The sequence below is a fragment of the Budorcas taxicolor genome, chromosome 6 (assembly GCF_023091745.1).
Source record: "Budorcas taxicolor isolate Tak-1 chromosome 6, Takin1.1, whole genome shotgun sequence".
NCBI lineage: Eukaryota > Metazoa > Chordata > Mammalia > Artiodactyla > Bovidae > Budorcas > Budorcas taxicolor.
The window spans coordinates 3,411,822-3,435,169 of record NC_068915.1 but is presented as its reverse complement, the minus strand read 5'-3'; positions in this window follow the sequence as shown (position 1 = coordinate 3,435,169).

Sequence of the window (23,348 nt, the reverse complement as noted above, 5' to 3'; positions counted from 1 at the left end):
GACTAATGTCTCAAAATAACCTTTTTATGGGGTCTGGATGCCAGGTTCTTTCATAGAACAGTTATCAGGGGAGTGAGGAGGCAAAGTAGAAAGCTCATTAAACTTGCAAATATCTCCTGGAATGGCAAACCTTAGGGAGGGGATGTGCTAGTTTCTGTAGACATCCACAGGTGGAGAGGATCCTAAACAAAGGCATTTTAGCTTAAGAGTTAGACAGAGAGGCAGGATTCTCCAAGGCAGGCCATTATGCATGATTATAATAACAAAAACATTAAAAGGCAAGTCAAAGGAACAAATCAAATGGAATCAAAGAAACAAATGGAATCAAAATTGGCTGTTCCCTGAAACAATATCACTTTTAAAATGTGGTTAAAATAGCTGTGTTTAGTTTGAATATCTAACCTTTTCTGTCCCTTCTTAAGCCCCAGTCAAATCTGTTCTTTAAAACCCAAAGCCTCAAGATTTTGCCAGACAAAATTAAATATATAACACATATGTAATAATTGAAACTTGTAAAACTCTTTTACATATGTAATCTTATTTGACTCCCTCAACATCAAAAGTGGAAGAAGATAGTACAGGCAATGACATCTCTATTTTACAAATAAAGACACTGAAATTCAGACAATAGAATTGCATATGGCCACAGCCATCAGGGTGGTAGTAAATACTGAAGCCAGGCTGTGAACTCACATCTTCTGACTTCCTGATCAAATGCTATTTCCACATTTAAAACAGATGACCCTTCAGCTGGTGCCATCTGATGCTATAATGGAGAACACAATCCAAACTCACTTCTTCCTCCAAGAAAACATAACAAGAATAAAATTCATCAGTCACCTTCTTCCTGAAGGAAAGGAACATGAAGCAGAAATATGCTGTTTTGTGAACAATGCTCTCCTGGAGGTGCAACAGATGCCTGGAGTGTCTGTAATGAATTTCACATACATCAGTGTGCTTTGTAACTAAACTCTTCTGCAAGTTCTCACAGAAGACTTTTGTTCCCTCTTTTTTCTTGATACATTTCACTTTCATGATGAAACTTTATATATATGATGAGAAACTATATATATATATATATATATAAAGTTATATGTATTCTTATGAGTATATATATATATATATATGAATATAGATAACTAGATCATTTCGCTATATACCTGAAAATAACACACCATTGTAAATCCACTATATTTCAATAAAAAACAAAAATATTATCTATATAACAGTTACACAGAGCCCCACTCCCCTTGCCTGGGAGATTGGGAATGGACTTTGGAGACTACCAAACACTCTCATTGGCCTGGAATGCACACATGCACAGATGAATTAGTTTCCATGACATCTCTGAATAATGTGCCTTCAAAGATGAGTGAAATCAAACTGATTTTTTAAAATCAAGAATTTAGCTTCAGATACACTTAGAGGAGTGTTGCAAATGGAATTCTTAAAGTAACCATGAAGAAATACAAAACACATTCTTTTAGTTTCTAAAAATCTCGATGTAATTTTAACAATTTTTGGTTTCTGGTCAGTTTGATTTCATGGGTTGCAAACTTAAAGTCATCTTTAATTTATACACTTTAGTTCTCCATATCTCAACAGTTTCAGGTCTACTGACTTATTCTTCAAAATGCCTCAAACCTTTACTATTCTTACCATTTTCATAAGTAGCATTCTAATTTATCCCTGACAGCTGGCTTGAATGATGTCATGAAGAAGATAAACATTTGAGAAAGAAAGCTGGAACTAGTCTCGGAGGCTGTATTAAAAAAAAAAAAAAAGAAAAAGGCAAGAAAAACTGCCAACAGAAAGGATAAAATCTTACAGAAAATATAGTTTTAGAAGATTCATTTTGATGGCATTAACTATATTTGAGAAACACAAGAAAGTAAAATTTTAGAAGTTATTGGTTTTCAAAACAAACCATACTCATCAGTTTTATTACTCTGCTTTGGTAGATAGCTTTCACCAGTACTGATATTCTGTAGTTCTGAGTCAGCTGTTTCCAAGTGATGGAGCAAAGGGTGGAACCATTGGATGCTGCAGTCATCACACATTGCTGCACCATTTTTGCTGCATAATTTCTGAGATATTACATCAATATATCAGGTATTCTTAAGTTCTAGGATGTTGCTCTGTACATCTGGCAGATGACAAAGAGAAGATGAGCCTATTACAGGACTATGTATCAACAGAACTGGCTACATAATTTGTGGGACCCAGTGCAAATTTAAAGTGCAGGCTCCATTGTTCAAAAAGTGTAATGATTTCACAACAATGATACCAAAGCAGTAAGGCAAGCACACAGTCCTGTGCACAGGTCACAAGGCCTTGAGGAGGCCGGCTTTTGTATCAGATCTGATAAGAGTGAATTGATGGCCTCTCCAGATGCAGAAGGTGTCAACTCAAAAAAAGATGCTCAATTTAAATTTAAAAGTTGAAAATTATGTTTTATTTGGAGGACAAAACTGAGGACTTAGTCTGGAATGTGGCTTCTCAGACAGCTCTGAGACTGCTCTGAAGAGGGAAAGGAGGACCCAGGATATATAGAAGTTTTTGCAGCAAAGGCCAAGTGGTCAGAACTTCAAAAGATTACTGTTAATTAAAGAAAACCAGATATGCCAAGTTAAGGAATTTAGCACTTTTCTATGTATGTGAAGATGCAAAGTCTGGGCTCACTGATATCATCCCTTTGGTAGGTACCTAGGCTGTCTAGTGTCAGCAGCCTGTTCTTTTCCATCCGGAAACCTCTCAGGGAGCACAACTGGGAATGGCTGCAGTGTCTGAGGGCTTGGTGGTAGGCAAGCCATCAGTCTCCAACCTAAGCTCCCTTGAGGTTCACCACAAGGGCAGCTGTAGCGGCTTGAAGGCTGCAACATCTTTGTTTACTGATATGGCAGGCAGTGATTTTTTTCATTGACAAAGTGTGTAACATAATAAACTCACTGTCAAAGGTGAACTGGAGTCCCTGAGAGATGATACCACTTTGAAGGTTCTGAGTTGGTCTCTGCTATTGGCAGGGCAGGGTGTCAGCAGAGGCAAGAGCTACATCAGCCTTGGGGAGGAAGACCATGCTACCATGCCCACAGTCTCTATTGTAGCTTCATGGACACCAGGTTCATGATCTCATTGGGCATCAGGGGGCCAATAAAGCAGGCTGATGACAAGCTGGTTGGTGACTTCTTCTTCAACAACAGATACTCTCTGATGGGCATTGATATGAGACTCACAGTTCCACCCACTTTGAAGGTCCAGTCACAGGCCTGCTCCCCCAGATGCTCTTGTCTTTGACTTCCATTAGAGCTCATTTGTGACATAATAAGTGTTTGTTCTTTAATCCAACAAATTTGGGGGTAATTTGTTATGTAGCAATAGATAATCGATACAAAAGTAAAGGGATTTCCTTATTAATATTATAATAGAGAAGAACAAATCTGACTCCATATTGGCCCTGTTTCTTTTACTTTAATCCTTGTATTCTATTGCTTCTGCTACAAGTTAAACACTAAAGAGATGTTGCTTACAGCTCAAAGTACACATAATGGCCCATCTCTAGGAAACATGCTTCCCATGCCTGAGTGTTAAGCCAAAATGCCTTTACTCAGCTCGCAGGAAACATCCTGACAAGGCCCACCTGTGAACAACTTCAGGAAAGAAGAAATTAACATGTCCTCTCCAGAGTCTGGCTGGAACCAGGAAATAGTTCCAATTTATCAATATTTTTTTACTTTATTTTACCACCTTAACTCATCCTGTCCTATTTGTTCTATGAAAAAAACTAGCACCCAAAACCAATGAAGATGGCTTCTTGGAACACTAGTCCAGCAACTTCTTTGTCTGCTGGCTTTCCAAATAGAATCACTCACTATTCCTTGCCTCAGCAACTGACGTGTCACATGGTGAATGGTACGAGCTTGGACTCAGTAACAAAATTGTCCCCCCTTACCTCTCCTATGACCCAACATAGACCAGCATGTCTATTGCAACAGTGATTGGCAGCAGAAAACAAAACAAAACAAAACAAAAAACTCTGCCCTTATGGAGGAAGATATAAATTATATAATTAGGCAAAGTGTTTTTTTATACATTTTTATTGAGATGTAATTGACAATTTTATTTGTTTCAGGTTTACAACATAATGAGAATACAATATAATGAAAATGATCACCACAACAAATCTAACTAACATCCATCACCATACGTAATTACATTTTTTTCTCGTGATGAGAACTTTTAAGATGTACTGCCTTAACAACTTTTAAATAGACTGTATAGTATTATTGAGTATAGTCATTATATTATATATTACATCCTGTGGACTTATTTTACAGTAGAATTTAGTGTCTTTTGACCCCTTCACCTATTCTGCCCATCCTTCCTCAAAATAAGTTTATCTTGTTTGCTATATTCATTGATCCCATGACGGAATATGATTCCCTATTTTTTTAAAGTGCTTGGAGTATCCTTGACTGAATAAACCCAGGTTAAGTAAACTAGATTACTTTAGTAAGAACAATTCATGGAGTGATAATCCATACTCTGATACAAGACCGAAAGAAATGCAGGAAACAATGCATGTTCTAACACACCACCAGGCCTTAACACAGCTAATCAATGTTAGAGGACAGAATCAATTTTGAATCTAAGAAGAGACAGGAGGAAACCACCGCTGTTTTTAATCACATCTCTGAGAGTCTGGAGAGTCTTTGTCAATTTTTTCAGATTTTGCTTGAGTAAAAAGAGAGATTTCTTTAACTTTGTTTCAGCTTCTTGTGCCTATGGACTCTCCAATTAAACCTTTGAAAGACCATCACCACAGAGAATAACAAAGACTCCTCGACGTTGCTCTTGAAAAACAAGGGGGATTGTGTATGCTTGTGATATACTAAAGGAGACTCTAAAAGGATAAGAGCCTCAGCAGGGCAGCCTAGAGCTAACTAATTGCTCTCTAGAGGGAAAGGGTTCTTCTTGTAGTAAATTAGAGCTTTCCCTGAAGGATTATTCAGGGGAAAACATGGCATACACAAGCATTTTTTATATAATATATATAAAGCATTATATATATATATATATAAACTTTACATAGAAAGAACTAAACAAAAAATTTTATTCAAAAAATTAATATTAAACTTCAGAGAAATCACTTAGAAAAGAAAAAAAATGTTGAATGGAACATTCAGAAAACACCTGTGCTAGTGACATCAGAGAATGGGCAACTATGAAATGGAACAAGAGATTTTGCAAACACAGATGTGTAATGCTTACAAAGCTGCATTTGAAGAGTGCTTTGTAACTAAAGGATTTCCCCATTTTTCTCTAATTGTATTCTTATAAAAAAGACTGTGAGGTATAGGAAAAACTGGTAGAATTTTACTACAGATGAGAAAAAAATGAGATCCTCTGAGGTTAAGCAACCTGCCTAAGAATAAATAAGATTCCTGGAGTTAGTCTTTTATTATTTTTTTTAGCATTATTTATTATAACACTGAATTTTATTTTAGGCCATCATGAAATTATGTAATTTATGATTTTCTTTTCACAAGTGAAAGTTAGAAAGAGAATAATTTTGAAGAAGTTCCTATCATAAAACTTTTTTTAGGAAACTTTACGTTATTGTGCAAAACTTTGCATTACTTCAGGAAATCAGAAGTGGATTTTCAGAGACATTTTAGAACCAAATCATTGCTTCCAAATGGTTTTTCTTCTGTGTCCTGGGTATCTTCTCCACTCTAGCAATTGAAAAAAGAAGCCCAAAATATGATAGAAAAAAGATATTTTAAAAATAAAAACAGAAAACAAAATACCTGGTGTTCAACACTCATACATTTCAAAACTTCTCAGAACAGTATGGCCAAATTATATAGCCACATTTCCAAATAATGTTTTACAAAATATTAGTCCCTTTTTTTCTTGCTAGAATCTTCTTCTTAGTAATATACTCTGTAATAGACTCTGCTGTAGTTACAAATATGCTTTATAATAGAGAGAATATATCTTTAGATATGAATTAAATACAAGTGTTTTAATTCATAGTATAATTAAGCTACCTTTAAGGCTATGTATGTTTCAGGAGAAAAAATAGATTTTGTTGCCAAGATCTTGGCTGTCTGTGTACCAATGCCAAATAAAAATACAGAGACAGAGTTTTGAAGAAAAGAGAAAAAGTAGTTTTATTTCCTTGCCAAGCAAAGAGGGAACATAGCAGACTACCACCTCAAGAACTGTGTTCCCCTGGAGGGGAAGTAAAGAGATTTATAGTCAGGGCTCATAGTCTGGGGTGGGCAATAAGTCTCAAAGTAGTGAACGGCTTGTAGTCTTCTTTTTTTTTTTTTTTTACAAAATTTCAAAATGGCCACACTTGGCATCAGGTAACTTGGTAACTGGGATTGGTCTTTTCCAAAATTATTGTGCTGTGACCTTCTTTATTAAATTAAAAATACTGCAAGAGAGTGTTACAATGGAGTGTGGGGAATGGAGATGATATCAGATGTAGGATAGAATTCATATGGAGTCAGAGAGTAAATAGCTTTATGGTAACTGGGATTGGTCTTTTCCAAAATTATTGTGCTGTGACCTTCTTTATTAAATTAAAAATACTGCAAGAGAGTGTTACAATGGAGTGTGGGGAATGGAGATGATATCAGATGTAGGATAGAATTCATATGGAGTCAGAGAGTAAATAGCTTTATGAGATGTAGGATAGAATTCATATGGAGTCAGAGAGTAAATAGCTTTATAAGTCTAGCTACATGTTTGTTAGTAGTATCAGTTAAAGAATAACCAGGACTTCTTAAGTCGTACTGGCCTGTTTAGTTTGTACCTAAGGCTGTTGACTCATTTCTGTTTTTGCTGTAATAGTTTCAGAGTCAGAAAAAAATTCAAATCTTGGTATTGGTTCTGTAAAGATAGCAGTGAACCTCTTTCAAATTTTCTTTAGAAAAGCTTTCTTCAGATCATTATCTAAAATCTACTCCAAAATAATAATTTGCAGTTCTTAAATTTTTCTTAAAGTGTGCTCTCCTTATGTTTATATGCTTTAATTTGACCATCCTCAATACTACCCTAGTATTTACTCGGTATCTTTTCCTTTTACAATTTAATTTTTTAATATAAACTTATTTATTTTAATTGGAGGTTAATTACTTTACAATACTGTATTGGTTTTACCATACATCAACATGAATCCACCACAGGCATACACGTGTTCCCCATCCTGAACCCCCCTCCTTCCTCCCTCCCTGTACCATCCATTGTTTCTTAATCATCCTACTTCAAATGGATACATATCTCACTCAAGCAATAAATTGGTTTACAAGACTTAATCCTATAATTACAAACTCTTGTATGCAAGAAATGTCACAGGAATCTAATTCTAGTTAATAAAATAAGTCTATGAACCAATCTGTCCCACTATAGCAGACAATTCAGTCTCAATTCTGAATGCCATCTCTGCCCACTCAACTTCACAGGATGGAGCAAATGGCCTGGCCTAATTTTTGAAATCTGAAGCAAAAACTAGATATGTACAAAACTCAAAAACTGTATTATTAGCATTCCTCAACCCTAATTTTTCATTTAATAACTGACCCTGTTTATTTGTTTTACTATGCCACAGTCAGAGGCACACTCAGTTTACCTCAAGTTATGTAAAAAAAAGAAAAAAGAAAAAAAATACATTCTTGCAAACAATACACTAAAATATATGGTCAATAAAATCATTGAAAAATAGTAAAAAGTGCTAGTACTAAGTTTAAAGCTTTTGGTAGATAAGGGCATCTTGTCTACTATCATTTTGTCATCCTGGAATGTGAGGACATCCATTGGTCCTTATCTATGGGGAGAGATAAAGCCATACTAGTTTTCCTAAAGCTTTGTTTCTTCCATTGTCTCCTGGCACACAATCAATCTCTCTCCCTCATACAAATGCTCTAAGAAATGGATCTGAGTGAGTCCCTTAGTCACTAATATGGAGTGCCACTTTAGTGCAGAAGCATGACAGGTCACCTGGTAGACCATCGATGCCTTCTGGGCTTACCCTGTAAATGACCAGCTTTAAACAGGTTCTGAGGTTAAGGCCACTCAACCTTGCTCCAAAAAGAACACTGCAACTTAATATGTCAGAAATCCCCTGTGACTGCTTTAGTCAAAATGGGTCAAAAAATCTACAAATTACCTTTAGGCTTCAAAGTCTGTCGATACAAAAATACAACATCACAGAAGTTGAAGAAGCATATTTGAAGATGTTCTGTATTCTCAGAATGAATGGCCAAATAGAATCTACTTAAATGGAAAAGGAAAAAAATAGTAGAAAATAAAATGGACTCATCTTCCAGCTTTCAAGGGCCTTGTTGTTGTTCATTGTTCAGTTGCCCAGTCATGCCCAACTCTTTGTGACCCTATGGACTGCAGCCTGCCCCTGTGAAATCTTATGCAGACCTGCTTTCCATAAGAAGCTGTGACCTTTAATATTTGCTGTTTTATGTTCTCAGTTTTAAAAGTTACGCCTCTTAGATCCTATTGCTAAGACAGTCAAACTTTTACCAACTAAACCAAAAGTCAAAATATAGTACAGTATTAATGGATAATCGTGGGTTAATGGGTTAATATTTCCATGTTTGTATTTTTCAAGAATTCAATGACTTAACCCCGATAATAGGAACATTATACACTGTGATGGAGTCAGGAAACATATTTTATGGATGGGAGACTATTCTAATCAAATAATATCACTTAAGTTGATAGCATTATTACCTTGTGAGTTGTATGGCGATGTTAATAATAATGGTCTCACTTCTGGGGTCAATGGAATAAACAGCTCCAAAAGTACCACAGTTACTGTATAAATCCAATAGTGACACTATGAAAATTTCAAAATCCTCGTATATTATGTTTCCAAGCTTTATTTTACAGTGCTGATAGGAAATAAAATATGATAAAGCACTAAGCACAATCTCTGGCACATACAATAAATCAGTGCATATTAAAAGACTTGGAATCTGGAAAATATGAAACTGAAAGTAGTTAAGTTAATCAATAAAGTTCACAAAGCTAGATAATGAAAAATCTGAAAGAAGAATCCGCATCTCTAAAGCATTTACTGCACGATTCTTTCTGTTTCACCATGTGCATTTATTTAGCCCAAAGCTATTACTTCCTCCCTGACTGCCCCAGATATTACAGGATAGCCCTGATTTGTTTACTAATACTCTTAACTTTTTAAGTACTAAATGACTTACACATTGAGAAAAGTGATTGCTTTAAAGAATTATAGTTCATTATATAGCTTTTATATTTTATCTTTAACCTAGTAAAATGAAGCTTTCAAAAAGTTTCAAGACAAAATAAACAAACCAGAAATACAGCACTTAAACTTCTTAATAAAGAAAACATCAAGTGATATCCGATGAATTTTCTCTTCCTGCAAATAAATTTTGCATAAATGTAAGCTCAAAGGTTTTACATTAACTTGATATTTGAGATCAGTTCAATCAATAGATCAAATATATTTTTATCTATATGTCATGGTGTACAAGCAAAAGTTAGAGAAAATAGGAAGAGGAAAAATAAGAGATAATGGGAAGAAAGAAAAGAAGTAATTTCTCTCAAGATAATTTTAAAATATTTTGAACTAAGTGAAAATTAAAGTACTACTTATCAAAATTTGGTGGGTGCAGCAAAAAATTTAATTGGAATTGCATAACAATAAATGCATATGTCAGAAAATAAGAAAGTTATAGAAAAAAAAAAAAAAACAAAACACTGAGTTTTCACTTTAGGAAGCTAGAGTAATAAGGAAAATTTACCCCTGAATGAGCAGAAAAGAATTTTAAAATAGAGCAGAAATCAATGAAATTACAAACAGGAAAGTGTTAATCACTGAGTCACGTCCTACTCTTTGTGACCTCATAGACTGTAGCCCCGCTAGGCTCCTTTGTCTATGGAATTCTCCAGGCAAGAATACTGGAGTGGATAACCATTCCATTCTCCAGAGGATCTTCCTTCCTGACCCAGGGATCAAACCCCAGTCTCCTGTATTGCAAGTGGATTCTTTATCATCTAAGCCATCAGGGAAGTACCCCTTCCCCAAAAGGTAATAGTAAAGATTTTTAAAAATCAAAAGCTAGTTATCTGAAAAGATCGATAAATTTGATGAAACTCTAGCCAGATTAAGATTAAAAGAAAAAAAATACAAATTACCAGTATCAGAAATAAAAAAGTATCACCACTGACTATGAACATTAAAAGGAAAATAAAACACTATGAACACCTCTATTAACACAAATTTGCTAACTTAGATGACTTGAATCTCTTCTTTAGAGGGCACAAAGTACCAAAGCTCACACAAGGAGAATGAGCTCTATAGCTATTAAAAATATTGAAGAAATAGTTTTTAAGTCCTCCAAAAAAAAAAAACAACAACAGCTCCAGATGTTTTTCACTGGTGAATTCTACCAGACGCTTAAGACATGATACACATTCCAGAAGACAGAATGAAAGGACACCTTACAACTGCTTGTAAGAGGCCAGCATTGCCTAATGTTAAAATCATATGAAGGCATTCCATAAAAAGAAAACTACAGACAAATGTCACTCATGAACATAGACATAAAAGTCTTTAATAAAATTCCTCTGTTAAGTTTCTGGTTAGTGTGAACCCCTAGTAGATCCTCCTGATATTTGATAGGATGGTTGGCTTCCTTTTTGTCGAATATATTAGCTTTGTTGATCTGCTAACTTACCTCAATGGCAGGAAGCAGCAACTAGACCACATGTGTGGATTTGCTTCGTGACAAATGGCCTCAGCTTCTGCAGGATACCCTTGTCGTCAAAGACAGGGAAATGGGAAGGTAGGCAAGTTTCAACCTATACTTGTGGGTTTAAACTCAAGCTGGTGGGATTCTAGTCTGTTCTTGATCTCTCCCTCCCAACTTCCTATGCAGTGAACTTTAAATTTCAGCTCAGTCATGCAGGGACAGTCCTGTAAGAACTATTTAACTAGTGTCCTCAATGATACAAGTCAGTTATGTTGTAGCTATACATTATGCATATGAAATATCCTATTGGTTCTATTTTTCTGACGGACTCCCTTTGAACCATGAAGGGATCCAGCATGGCGAGATAAAAGGGTGACTCGGAAGAAATGGCATTTGTTAGGAATAAGAGATTGGTGAGACTCAGATGATGAATGGACTGGTGTGCTGTGCTACAGATTAGATTTCTTCTGATAGAAAACAGGAAGTCACTAAACATGAAAGTGATGGTTATATAAGTAAGGCCCATTGTCTATTTGGTTATTATTACACTATAGGAAATTGTCGATGTATCTTCACTAAGTTTGGAGGGGGGTGGGTACATTGAGGATGGCTGATGAAAATGTAGATTTTAACCCATCTTTAAAATTATGAGATGAAAGGCACTTTGGAGGACTTCCCAATTAGAATGGTGTAAAACTTAGTTATGAGCCTCATTGTAGTCTAATAGGAGGAGATATAGTGTATGTATCAGGATGATTTGAAAATTTGCTTCAAATATAAGCCCTAAATTGAAAATCATAAAGACATAGTACTTTAGCAGTAGTCCAGGTTTGATCTTCCAACACCTGGTCCTTGAAGTCAGGTTCAAGGCAGGATGTTAAAAATAAGATCATCAAATACCATGACTCAGATGAAGAAGGGAAGTATGGAGATGCACCTATCAGGAAACATTCAGAAGTAAGGGGCATATACATAAAGAATTTGTTGTTGCTATTAAGTCACTAAGTCAGATCTGACTCTTTTGTGATCCTGTGGGCTGTAGTCTGTGATGCTCCTCTTTCCATAGGATTTCCCAAGCAAGAATACTAGAGTGGGTTGCCATTTCCTTCTGTAGGGAATCTTCCTGACCCAGGGATCAAACTGAAGTCTCCTGCATTATAGATAGACGCTTTATCACTGAGCCACCAGGGAAGCCCAAAGATGCATTAGCTGAAACCAGAATATGGCATGGAAAGAAAACACTAAATTTTCTTTATTTATATTAAAAAAAGAATAACCAGTATCAACCGATAGCATGATTCTGTCCCACCCATTCCATATTGACTTGAACGAAAGTGTAATCACCTAAATGTCATTATGCTAACATTCTTTGTCAATAATACCCTTGGAAGGCTTCAAATTGCACATTAACAGTAGAAAGAGAAAATTGAAAGTCTCAGGTTGATATTACAAATGATCACTTAACTGCTCTAAGTGAATTGTGTGTGTGTGTGTGTGTGTGTGTGTGTGTGTGTGAAACAGAGTGTGGAGTACTCAGGATAAGACAGATACTGAATGAATGAAAACCAGTGAGGAAAATTAAAATAGATTTCAGCAAAATAAAACAAATTCTCTAATAATGATATATTAGCTTATAGAGGAACTTCCTGCTTTCACTCAGGATTTCCTTCAAAGTGAAAATGGTCACATGAAAACTGAATGATGGGACTTCCCTGATGCTCTGGTGGTTAAGAAACTGCCTTGCAGTGTAGGGGATGTGGGTTCAAACCCTGGTAAGGGAGCTAAGATCTCATACATTGTGGAGGAACTGAGCATGTGCGCTGCAACTACCAAAGTCTGCACAGTCTGGACCCTGCACAGCACAACTCGAGAGTCTTCTTGCCACAAGGAAAGATACCACAGGCTGCAATGAAGACCTAATGCAGCCATTAAATAAATAAATAACCTGAATGACTTCTTGGTGGTGATACTTCAAAAGAGAGTCATGTATGCACTCTGAGACTGTGATTCTCTCAGCCCCTGATTCTTGATGTGCAGGGTTTAAATCAAGAATGCCAAAATTTTAGGTAAATCAAATATGTTCCTCATTCAGTAATTAAGATTATGGGCCAAATAAATATAGATCAATAAAGACAATTATCTTGGTATATTTATTTTTTAATTTATTTATTCATTTAACAAAATATAGTTACCCATATAATTACCAAATTTAAAATCATTTCTACGTGAAGAAATGATAATACCACACATGAAAAAGTCAAAATTAACTTCATAGTAAAAATAAAACATAAAAACAAATATCCAAATACAAGCAAAATGCAAGTCTTACAAGCTACAAAGAATAGTATGCATTTAGTTGGAAAAGAAAATATTTTTGGAACAGCTAGAATTTTAGCTGTATCTTGAGGATACATAGTGCATCTTCCAATGGATCTGATGGAAAAGCACGTGGGAGGAGAGACCAGTAAAATCAAAGGAAGGAGAGAAATATTTAATTTTACAAAACATCAGGTAAAATTTGGAAATAAGGCTGGAATGTCACTGATACACAGGCAAGAAACCTAGTCTAATTCTGAGCAAATAGCTTTGACTTTGCTTCATAGGTAGTAGATTTTTCATTCAGGACAGGGCCTTGGTCTGACAATATGTTTTGGTCTGGATTCTTTTTTTTTGGCTATGCCACATGGCTTGCAGAATCTCAGTTCCTCAACCAGGGGTGAACCCAGGTCCTTGGCAGTGAAAGTTCAGAGTCCTAACCACTGGTTCACTAGGGCATTTGCAGAACAGCCCTTTCTGAAGATTAAGATATTTACAAATTGACAGATAAGTACAGCAGAGTTTTGTTATCTCTTTAGATTCAGGGAGAGAACAGAAAAGCCTAAAGGTCTGATCCTGATTGCTGTTTTGTCCACATTATCCCCACCTCTTTTTTTTTTTTTTGGCCTAACAACCTCTCAGCCTTCTACTACCCACATTTTACAGAAGAGGAAACAGGTTCAGAAATACTAGATCACTTCCAAGGGACACACAGTTGGTATTTGGCTGAGTTAGGATTTGAATTCATGTCTATTAAGATTCAGTTTCTTAAACACTACTTTATATTTCAAAAAGCAGTGACAGAATGAAAAGAAGAGAAAAGACAGGCAAAACATTTCTGAGGGGAATATCCAGAAAACAACACTTAATAGTAAGAGGAAGGATTAAGAGAAAAGCAAAAGATAAATTGGATTGTCACTATTCCACTTGACTGAAAACCTTTAAACACAGAACTGACATTTAAACAAGCAGAAATTATCCTTAGGTGGAATGTCTTTAACTCTGACTTTTGTTTTTTTATAATGAAAAATTTCTCTAGAGATGCTGGGTTTAGCTTAATTAGCATACACTTCTTATTTATATTCATATTAACCCATTTGTGATAAGTCATTTCCAAGTGGACTGTCCTTATCCAATATTTTAATTAGTCTTCTGAACAGTGAATGTATGGTAGAAGCCGTTTCATTTCTGAAATTCAGAGAATTAAACTAAGTAGGAAGACTATAACCATGGTGCATTTGTCAAAAATATACCCCCAGGACAGAGCTTATTAGCCGAGGTTTCATAGCCAGTGCTTTAGCAGCCCTCATATTTCCCAGTCATTCATCAGAAGAGTTCATGGAAAAAAGGTTAAGTGGAAAGTTTCAAGCTATTTTTTCCCTGGGGCACAAGAGAGTAAAAGGACACAGAAGTAACATCATTGTGTGAAAAAGATCTGCAATAAATATTCTTTCATTAAGTCTTCTCCTTCAACATGTCTCCCTCTCAAAACCAGATAACACATCTTAGTTAAGAAAGAGATCATAAAAGTAAGATGATATTATGCCAGAACTCAGAACTCTTGCATCATTCTACCATATGTTCAAATTTTTGTATATAAGCAGCATACACACACAAACATACACACATACGCAGACAAATTCATTCACTCATGCACAGACTGTTGGCACTGTGGTCTCTTTCCACAAGTTCATCAATAGATCAGACACCAGCAGGATCTTATAATAAAACCAAAACTGCTCCTTCAGTACCCACTGAGGACTTCACTAGAGAATAATGTAATAATACCAAATAAGTTAACTGCTGTGTCAGTATAAATGAAAAAAAAAAAAAAAAAGAAAGTACGACAAGTCCTAGTACCTGAGAACCTTGCTCTTAGTAGTTTGGGTCTTTATTTTTCTTTGTCCTTTAGAAGGAAAACCACAAATCACTGGAAGGCTGTGAGGCTTTTCCTGATGAACCATGCAAGTCTTGCCTTTAAATATCAAGAATGAATTATCAGCAGTTTCACAAATTTTGTTTTGGCTTATAATAGAGAGCTCCTTGTTATTAATATAGAGTGAAATTTCTAAGAGTTACTAGAAGTGAATCGTGGTTAAGATTTATTGAGGGCTTTCTACATGCTAAATATTTGAACTGTTAACTAATTTTTCTCACAACAGCTGTGAAACAGACACCTCCTAGTTTACAGGTGGATAGGAGGCTGAGTTTCCACACCTGCCACACATTTGTAAATTATGCCTGCATTCTGACCCACAAAGTCTAACTTGGACCCCTCAGGACTGCTTCTTCATGGCACTGCATCCTTTACATATAAACATATGAAATGCACTTCAGAAAATTTAAGTGAAGTGCAAAGACTAGAAAGCTTAACAAGACTCTCCTGACAGTGAAAATCAGTGTTACCTTTTCATACCAGAGAGAGAAACTTGGGGTCACTCACAGATTGGCATGGACACTGGATTCAGAGACAGAGATGTGGATTAAAACTATCCTGTCATTTTCTAATCATAAGTAGAAAAACAGATGTGTGCATACTGGGGCACAAATGGAGATGGAGTTTGTTTAGCAGTTCAACAAGCATATTTCTCCTTCCTGGTACAGAGCAGGGCTATATTTTCCTGTATCCTTCAAGGTTAAGTTTGGCCATTTGCCAAAAGTCTCAACAATAGGACATGCACAGAAAAGAGGGTGCCACTGCAGCAGAACAGATATTTAAGGAGGAGGGTATCTTCTCTATTGTCTTTAACCCAGTCTCCCAACTCAATGAAGTAAGCATAGAAACCCTGAGAGACACATTCTGAAGAAAGCAGAGAAATAAAATGGAACAAGCCTGAACTTTAAATCAATATTTGGAAGAGAGATCTAAAATTCTGCAGGATTGGCAACACATGTACACCCGTGGCTGATTCATGTGAATGTATGGGAAAAGCCACCACAATATTGTAAAGTAATTAGCTTCCAATTAAAATTAAAAAAAAAAATTCTACTGAACCGAACTTGGGTCTGCTTACCCATGCACAATAAAGCCAACCTACTGATGTCAGGTTTCAGTGAAGGAAAGTGCAGCAATTAGTGCAGGCACCAGGCAAGAAGTCCAGGGCAGCTTGTGCTGGAAAACCCTGAACTTCCCAAAGGATTTCAGCAAAATATGTTCAAAGTAAAAGTAAGGAAGGAGTGTCCCAGGATGTATGATCAGCTGGTGCACAATTCTCTGATTGGTTTAACGATGAGGTAACAGGGTCACCTCGCAGGCGGCTGCGACGGTGCACAGAGCATGCCTGAGAGGAGCTACCGCATGTCCAAGGTCAGGGGCAGAAGCCAGGAGGACCAAATGCCCAAGGGACGGTGGCCAAGAGGAGTTACCCCACGTCTGAGGTCAGGGGCAGTGGCTGAGAGTGCCAGTTTGCGTGGGCACAGGAACAGCTGAGAGGAGTTACCTCACATTCGAGGTCAGGGGTGGCGGCCGGGAGGAGCAACCCCACGTCCAAGGAGTGGTGGCTGCGCAGGCACAGGAGTGCCTAGAGGAGCTATTCCATGTTCAAGGTCAGGAGGGGCGACAGTGAGGACATATTCCTTGTCTGAGGTAAAGAGCAGTGGTTGCGCATTGCTGGCGCAGCCGTGAAGAGATGCCCCCACATCCAGGGTAAGAGAAACCCAAGTAAGATGGTAGGTGTTGCAAGAGAGCATCAGAGGGCAGAAACACTGAAACCATACTCACAGAAAACTAGTCAATCTAATCACACTAGGACCACAGCCTTGTCTAACTCAGTGAAACTAAGCCATGCCCATGGGGCCACCCAAAACGGGTGGGTCATGATGGAGAGGTCTGACAGAATGTGATCCATTGGAGAAGGGAATTGCAAACCATCTCAGTATTCTTGCCTTGAGAACCCCATGAAAAGTATGAAAAGGCAAAATGATGGGATACTGAAAGAGGAACTCTCCAGGTCAGTAGGTGCCCAATATGCTCCTGGAGATCAGTGGAAAAATAACTCCAGAAAGAATGAAGGGATGGAGCCAAAGAAAAAACAACACCTAGTTGAGGATGTGACTGGTGATAGAAGCAAGGTCTGATGTTGTATAAAGGAATATTGCATAGGAACTGGGAATTGGAAGTGGTCAAACAGGAGATGGCAAGAGTGAATGTCAACATTCTAGGAATCAGCGAACTAAAATGGACTGGAATTGGTGAATTTAACTCAGATGACCATTATATCTACTACTGTGGGCAGGAATCCCTTAGAAGAAATGGAGTAGCCATCATGGTCAACAAAAGAGTCCAAAATGCAGTACTTGGATGCAGTCTCAAAAACGACAGAATGATCTCTGTTCGTTTCCAAGGCAAACCATTCAATATCACAATAATTTAAGTCTATGACCCAACCAGTAATGCTGAAGAAGCTGAAGTTGAACAGTTATATGAAGACCTACAAGACCTCTTAGAACTAACACCCAAAAAAGATGTCTTTTTCATTATAAGGGACTGGAATGCAAAAGTAGGAAGTCAAGAAACACCTGGAGTAACAGGCAAATTTGGCCTCGGAATATGGAACAAAGCAGGGCAAAGAATAATAGAGTTTTGCTAAGAAAATGCACTGGTCATAGCAAATACCCTCTTCCAACAACACAAGAGAAGACTCTACACATGGACATCACCAGATGGTCAACAGCAAAATCAGATTGATTATATTCTTTGCAGCCAAAGATGGAGAAGCTCTATACAGTTAGCAAAAACAAGACCGGGAGCTGACTGTGGCTGATCATGAACTCCTTATTGCCAAATTCAGACTTAAATTGAGGAAAGTAGGGAAAAACACTAGATCATTCAGGTATGATCTAAATCAAATCCCTTAAGATTATACAGTGGAAGTGAGAAATAGATTTAAGGGCCTAGATATGATAGACAGAGTGCCTGAAGAACTATGGAATGAGGTTCATGACATTGTACAGGAGACAGGGATCCAGACCATCCCCATGGAAAAGAAATGCAAAAAAGCAAAATGGCTGTCTGAGGAGGCCTTACAAATAGCTGTGAAAAGAAGAGAAGTGAAAAGGAAAGGAGAAAAGGAAAGATATAAGCATCTGAATGCAGAGTTCCAAAGAATAGCAAGGAGAGATAAGAAAGCTTTCTTCAGCAATCAATGCAAAGAAATAGAGGAAAAGAACACAATGGGAAAGACTAGATGTCAGGGCCCAGCCCTGGTGGATCCAGGGAATTTGAAGCGGGGGCAGAGTTGGAGTCTGGGAAAGGACTATTTAATTAGAAATATAAAAGAGATTAGGAAAGAATAGTATAGTAGGAAAATTTAGTGGAGAAAAGAGGCTGAATAACTTGGTTTACACAGAAAACTAATAAAACCTCAAGATAAGAGGTTTGCACCATCTACATTAGGCCACCGGCGCCCATTTGAACAGTGGAGGGTGCCCCGCCTTGGGCTCCCTCTCGCATGGGTCTTAGAAGCCAGGGCAAGTAAGTAGATTTGGCAAGCCTCCACGCTCCAGATGGGAATTCAGCCTGAAAAGGAGAGGGAGGGAGAGGGAGAAAGAGAGAGAGACACGGGGGAAACCAGTCTTTCCAGTGACTGGCCCATCCTTTATTGTTCAGGAATGCTTTTATACTTTTGGTTGTACATACGGATCAATGGATATTACAAAATTATGCAGCATCAGCAGCCCTGACTCTTATCAAGACCAGGCTTTCTCTCTGCATTCCTAGTTGTATACACAAATCTTAGGTGATTTACGTCATCTTCTGGCCAGTGCAAACAGCTGCGACAGCTGGCACACTCAGCACAAGCAGCTGCGACGGCCAGCAACTCAGCGCAAGCAGCTGCAATGGCCGGCGCACTCAGCGCGGCCGAGAGGAGCTACCCGACGTCCAAGGTCAGGGGCAGCAGCCGAGAGTGCCAGGCTGTGACGGTGCAGGAACAGCCGAGAGGAGCCACCCCACTACCAATCAGGGGCAATGGTCTGGAGGGGCCACCCCAAGCCCGAGGCCAGGGTCAGCGGCCGGGAAGATCAACCCACGTTTAAGGAGCGGTGGCTGCACTGGCACAGGAGGACCTAGAAGAGCTATCCCATGTTGAAGGTCAGGAAGGGCGGCGCTGAGGAGATACCCTTTGTTCAAGGTAAGGAGCAGTGGCTGCACTTTGCTAGAGTAGCAGTGAAGAGATACCCCACGCCCAAGGTTAGAGAAACCCAAGTAAGATGGTAGGTGTTGCAAGAGGGTATCAGAGGGCAGACACACTGAAACCATAAACACAGAAAACTAGCCAATCTAATCACACTAGGAACACAGCCTTGTCTAACTCAAAGAAACCAAGCCATGCCCACGGGGCAACCCAAGATGGGCGGGTCATGGTGGAGAGGTCTGACAGAATGTTGTCCATTGGAGAAGGGAATGGCAAACTACTTCAGCATTCTTGCCTTGAGAACCCCATGAAAATATGGAAACACAAAATAATAGGATACTGAAAGAGGAACTCTCCAGGTCAGTAGGTGCCCAATATGCTACTGGAGATCAGTGGAGAAATAACTCCAGAAAGAATGAAGGGATGTAGCCAAAGCAAAAACAATATGCAGCTGTGGATGTGACTGGTGATAGAAACAAAGTCAGATGCTGTAAAGAGCACTATTGCATAGGAACCTGGAATGTCAGGTCCATGATTCAAGGCAAATTGGAAGTGGTCAAGCAAGAGATGGCAAGAGTGAACGTTGACATTCTAGGAATCAGCTAACTAAAATGGACTGGAATGAGTGAATTTAACTCAGATGACCATTATATCTACTACTGTGAGCAGGAATCCCTTAGAAGAAATGGAGTAGCCATCATGGTCAACAAAAGAGTCCGAAATATAGTACTTGGATGCAATCTAAAAATGACAGAATGCTCTCTGTCCGTTTCCAAGGAAAATCGTTCAATATCATCATAATCCAAGTCTATGCCCCAACCAGTAACGCAGAAGAAGCTGAAGTTGAACGGTTCTACGAAGACCTACAAGACCTTGTAGAACTAACACACACAAAAAAGCTGTCATTTTCATTAAAGGGGACTGGAATGCAAAAGTAAGAAGTCAAGAAACACCTGGAGTAACATGCAAACTTGGCCTTGGGATGCGGAATGAAGCAGGGCAAAGACTAATAGAGTTTTGCCAAGAAAATGCACTGGTCATAGCAAACACCCTCTTCCAACAACACAAGAGAAGACTCTACACATGGACATCACCAGATGGTCAACACTGAAATCAGATTGATTATATTCTTTGCAGCCAAAGATGGAGAAGCTCTATACAGTCAGCAAAAACAAGACCGGGAGCTGACTGTGGCTCAGATCATGAACTCCTTATTGCCAAAATCAGACTTAAATTGAGGAAAGTAGGGAAAACCGTTAGACCATTCAGGTATGATCTAAATCAAATCCCTTAAGATTATACAGTGGAAGTGAGAAATAGATTTAAGGGCCTAGATATGATAGACAGAGTGCCTGAAGAACTATGGAATGAGGTTCATGACATTGTACAGGAGACAGGGATCCAGACCATCCCCAAGGAAAAGAAATGCAAAAGAGCAGAATGGCTGTCTGGGGAGGCCTTACAAATAGCTGTGAAAAGAAGAGAAGTGAAAAGGAAAGGAGAAAAGGAAAGATATAAGCATCTGAATGCAGAGTTCCAAAGAATAGCAAGAAGAGGTAAGAAAGCCTTCTTCAGTGATCAATGTAAAAAAATAGAGGAAAAAACAGAATGGGAAAGACTAGAGATCTCTTCAAGAAAATTAAAGATACCAAGGGAACATTTCATGCAAAGATGGGCTCGATAAAGGACAGAAATGGTATGAACCTAAGAGAAGCAGAAGATATTAAGAAGAGGTGGCAAGAATACACAGAAGAACTGTACAAAAAAATCTTCATGACCCAGATAATCACAATGGTGTGATCACTAATCTAGAGCCAGACATCCTGGAATGTGAAGTCAAGTGGGCCTTAGAAAGCATCACTACAAACAAAGCTAATGGGGGCAATGGGATTCCAGTGGAGCTATTTCAAATCCTGGAAGATGATGCTGTGAAAGTGCTGCACTCAGTATGCCAGCAAATTTGGAAAACTCAGCAGTGGCCACAGGACTGGAAAAGGTCAGTTTTCATTCCAATCCCAAAGAAAGGCAATGCCAAAGAATGCTCAAACTACCACACAACTGCACTCACCTCACATGCTAGTAAAATAATGCTCAAAATTCTCCAAGCCAGGCTTCAACTATATGTGAACCATGAACTTTCTGATGTTCAACCTTGTTTTTGAAAAGGCAGAGGAACCAGAGATCAAATTGCCAACATCCACTGGATCATGGAAAAAGCAAGAGAGTTCCAGAATAACATCTATTTCTGCTTTATTGACTATTGCAATGCTTTTGACTGTGTGGATCACAATAAACGTGGAAAATTCTGAAAAAGATGAGAATACTAGACCACCTGACCTGCCTCTTGAGAAGTCTGTATGCAGGTCAGGAAGCAACAGTTAGAACTGGACATGGAACACAGACTGGTTTCCATAGGAAAAGGAGTACGTCAAGGCTGTATATTGTCACCCTGCTTATTTAACTTCTATGCAGAGTACATCATGAGAAACGCTGAACTGGAAGAAACACAAGCTGGAATCAAGATTGCTGGGAGAAGTATCAATAACCTCAGATGCCCGGGTCCAGCCCCAGTGGATCCAGGGAATTCGAAGTTTGGACAGCGTTAGCAAGGAAAGACTTATTTATTAATATAAGATTAGATTAAGAAACAATAGTATAGTAGTAAAATTAAGTGGGAAAGAGAGCTGAATAACTTGGATTACGTGGAAGACCAATAAAATTCCAGACAAGAAATTTGCACCATCTATGTTGGGCCACTGGCGCTCGCTTGAATATCTAAGGGTGCCTCGCCTTAGGCTCCCTTTTGCGTGGGTCTTAACAGCCAGGGCAAGTAAGTAGACTTGGTGAGCCTCCACGCCCCAGATGGGAATTCAGCCTGAAATTAAAGTAAAGAGAAGAGGGAGGGAAAGGGAGAAAAGGAGAGAGAGAGAGAGATACACGGGGGAAACCAGTTCAGTGACTGGCTCTGGCCTCTATTGTTCAGAAGGCCTTTTATACTTTTGATAAAACATGGAGATCAATGGGTAACACAAAGTTATGCAGCGTTAGCAGTCCAGACTCTTATCAAAACCAGGCTTTTCTCTCTGCATACCTAATTGTATGCACAAGTCTTAAGTAATTTACATCATCTTCCAGCCAAAAGGGCCAATTAACATTTTACAGCCTTTTTTCTGATAAGGGTTTGTCAACCAGAAGACTTATTTGTGTTGATCTTCCCAAAGTCTGGTGCCAATCTCAGAAAGCACTAAATAAAGTTACATTCTTACATAGCAAAGACACAAGAGGGGTGCAGTGATATATAACAAAGAGAAAAGTAATTAACTCAAAAGTCTAGTGTTGCTAACATCAAAACTACTATATATCTTTTTTCATATCCTGTTTACCTTGACTAACATCCTCCCAGGTGCCTAAAAGATAAAGAATATGGAGGTCTGGTGGCAATTATTGAGTCAAAAGTGAAAACCCATCACCAATATGATTTTTAACTCTTTAGAAAAGGCTTTGTATCTATGAGCTGCTGTTAAGCTTTGTGCCTCTCGTGGTTGGGGGGCTGTAAGCAGTTCACAAGCTGTAAGAGGTCCGGGCAAACCTGTTAGGCAAGCTAGAGAGCTATCAGAGGGGTTTTAACTGAAACATCCCTTTCAAATGCAGAAGAGCAAAGCCCTGAGTTGATTTTTTCCAGAGAATATTAGAAGAGTGGAAAAGCAGGCAGATTCTTATTTTGGGGGGGGGAGTGTATGCTCAGGAAATTCCATGGGGAAAACCTGAGGTCTGATTAGCCTTGCCATTAGAGCTCTGCCACATGACCTTGTCAAGGGTGGAATTCCTTATGCTGGCTCCCGGAACTCAGATATGCAGATGACACCACCCTTATGGCAGAAAGTGAAGAGGAACTCAAAAGCCTCTTGATGAAAGTGAAAGAGGAGAGTGACAAAGTTGGCTTAAAGCTCAACATTCAGAAAACGAAGATCATGGCATCCAGTCTGATCACTTCATGGGAAATAGATGGGGAAACAGTGGAAACAGTGTCAGACTTTATTATTTTGGGCTCCAAAATCACTGCAGATGGTGACTGCAGCCATGAAATTAAAAGACACTTACTCCTTGGAAGAAAAGTTATGACCAACCTAGATAGCATATT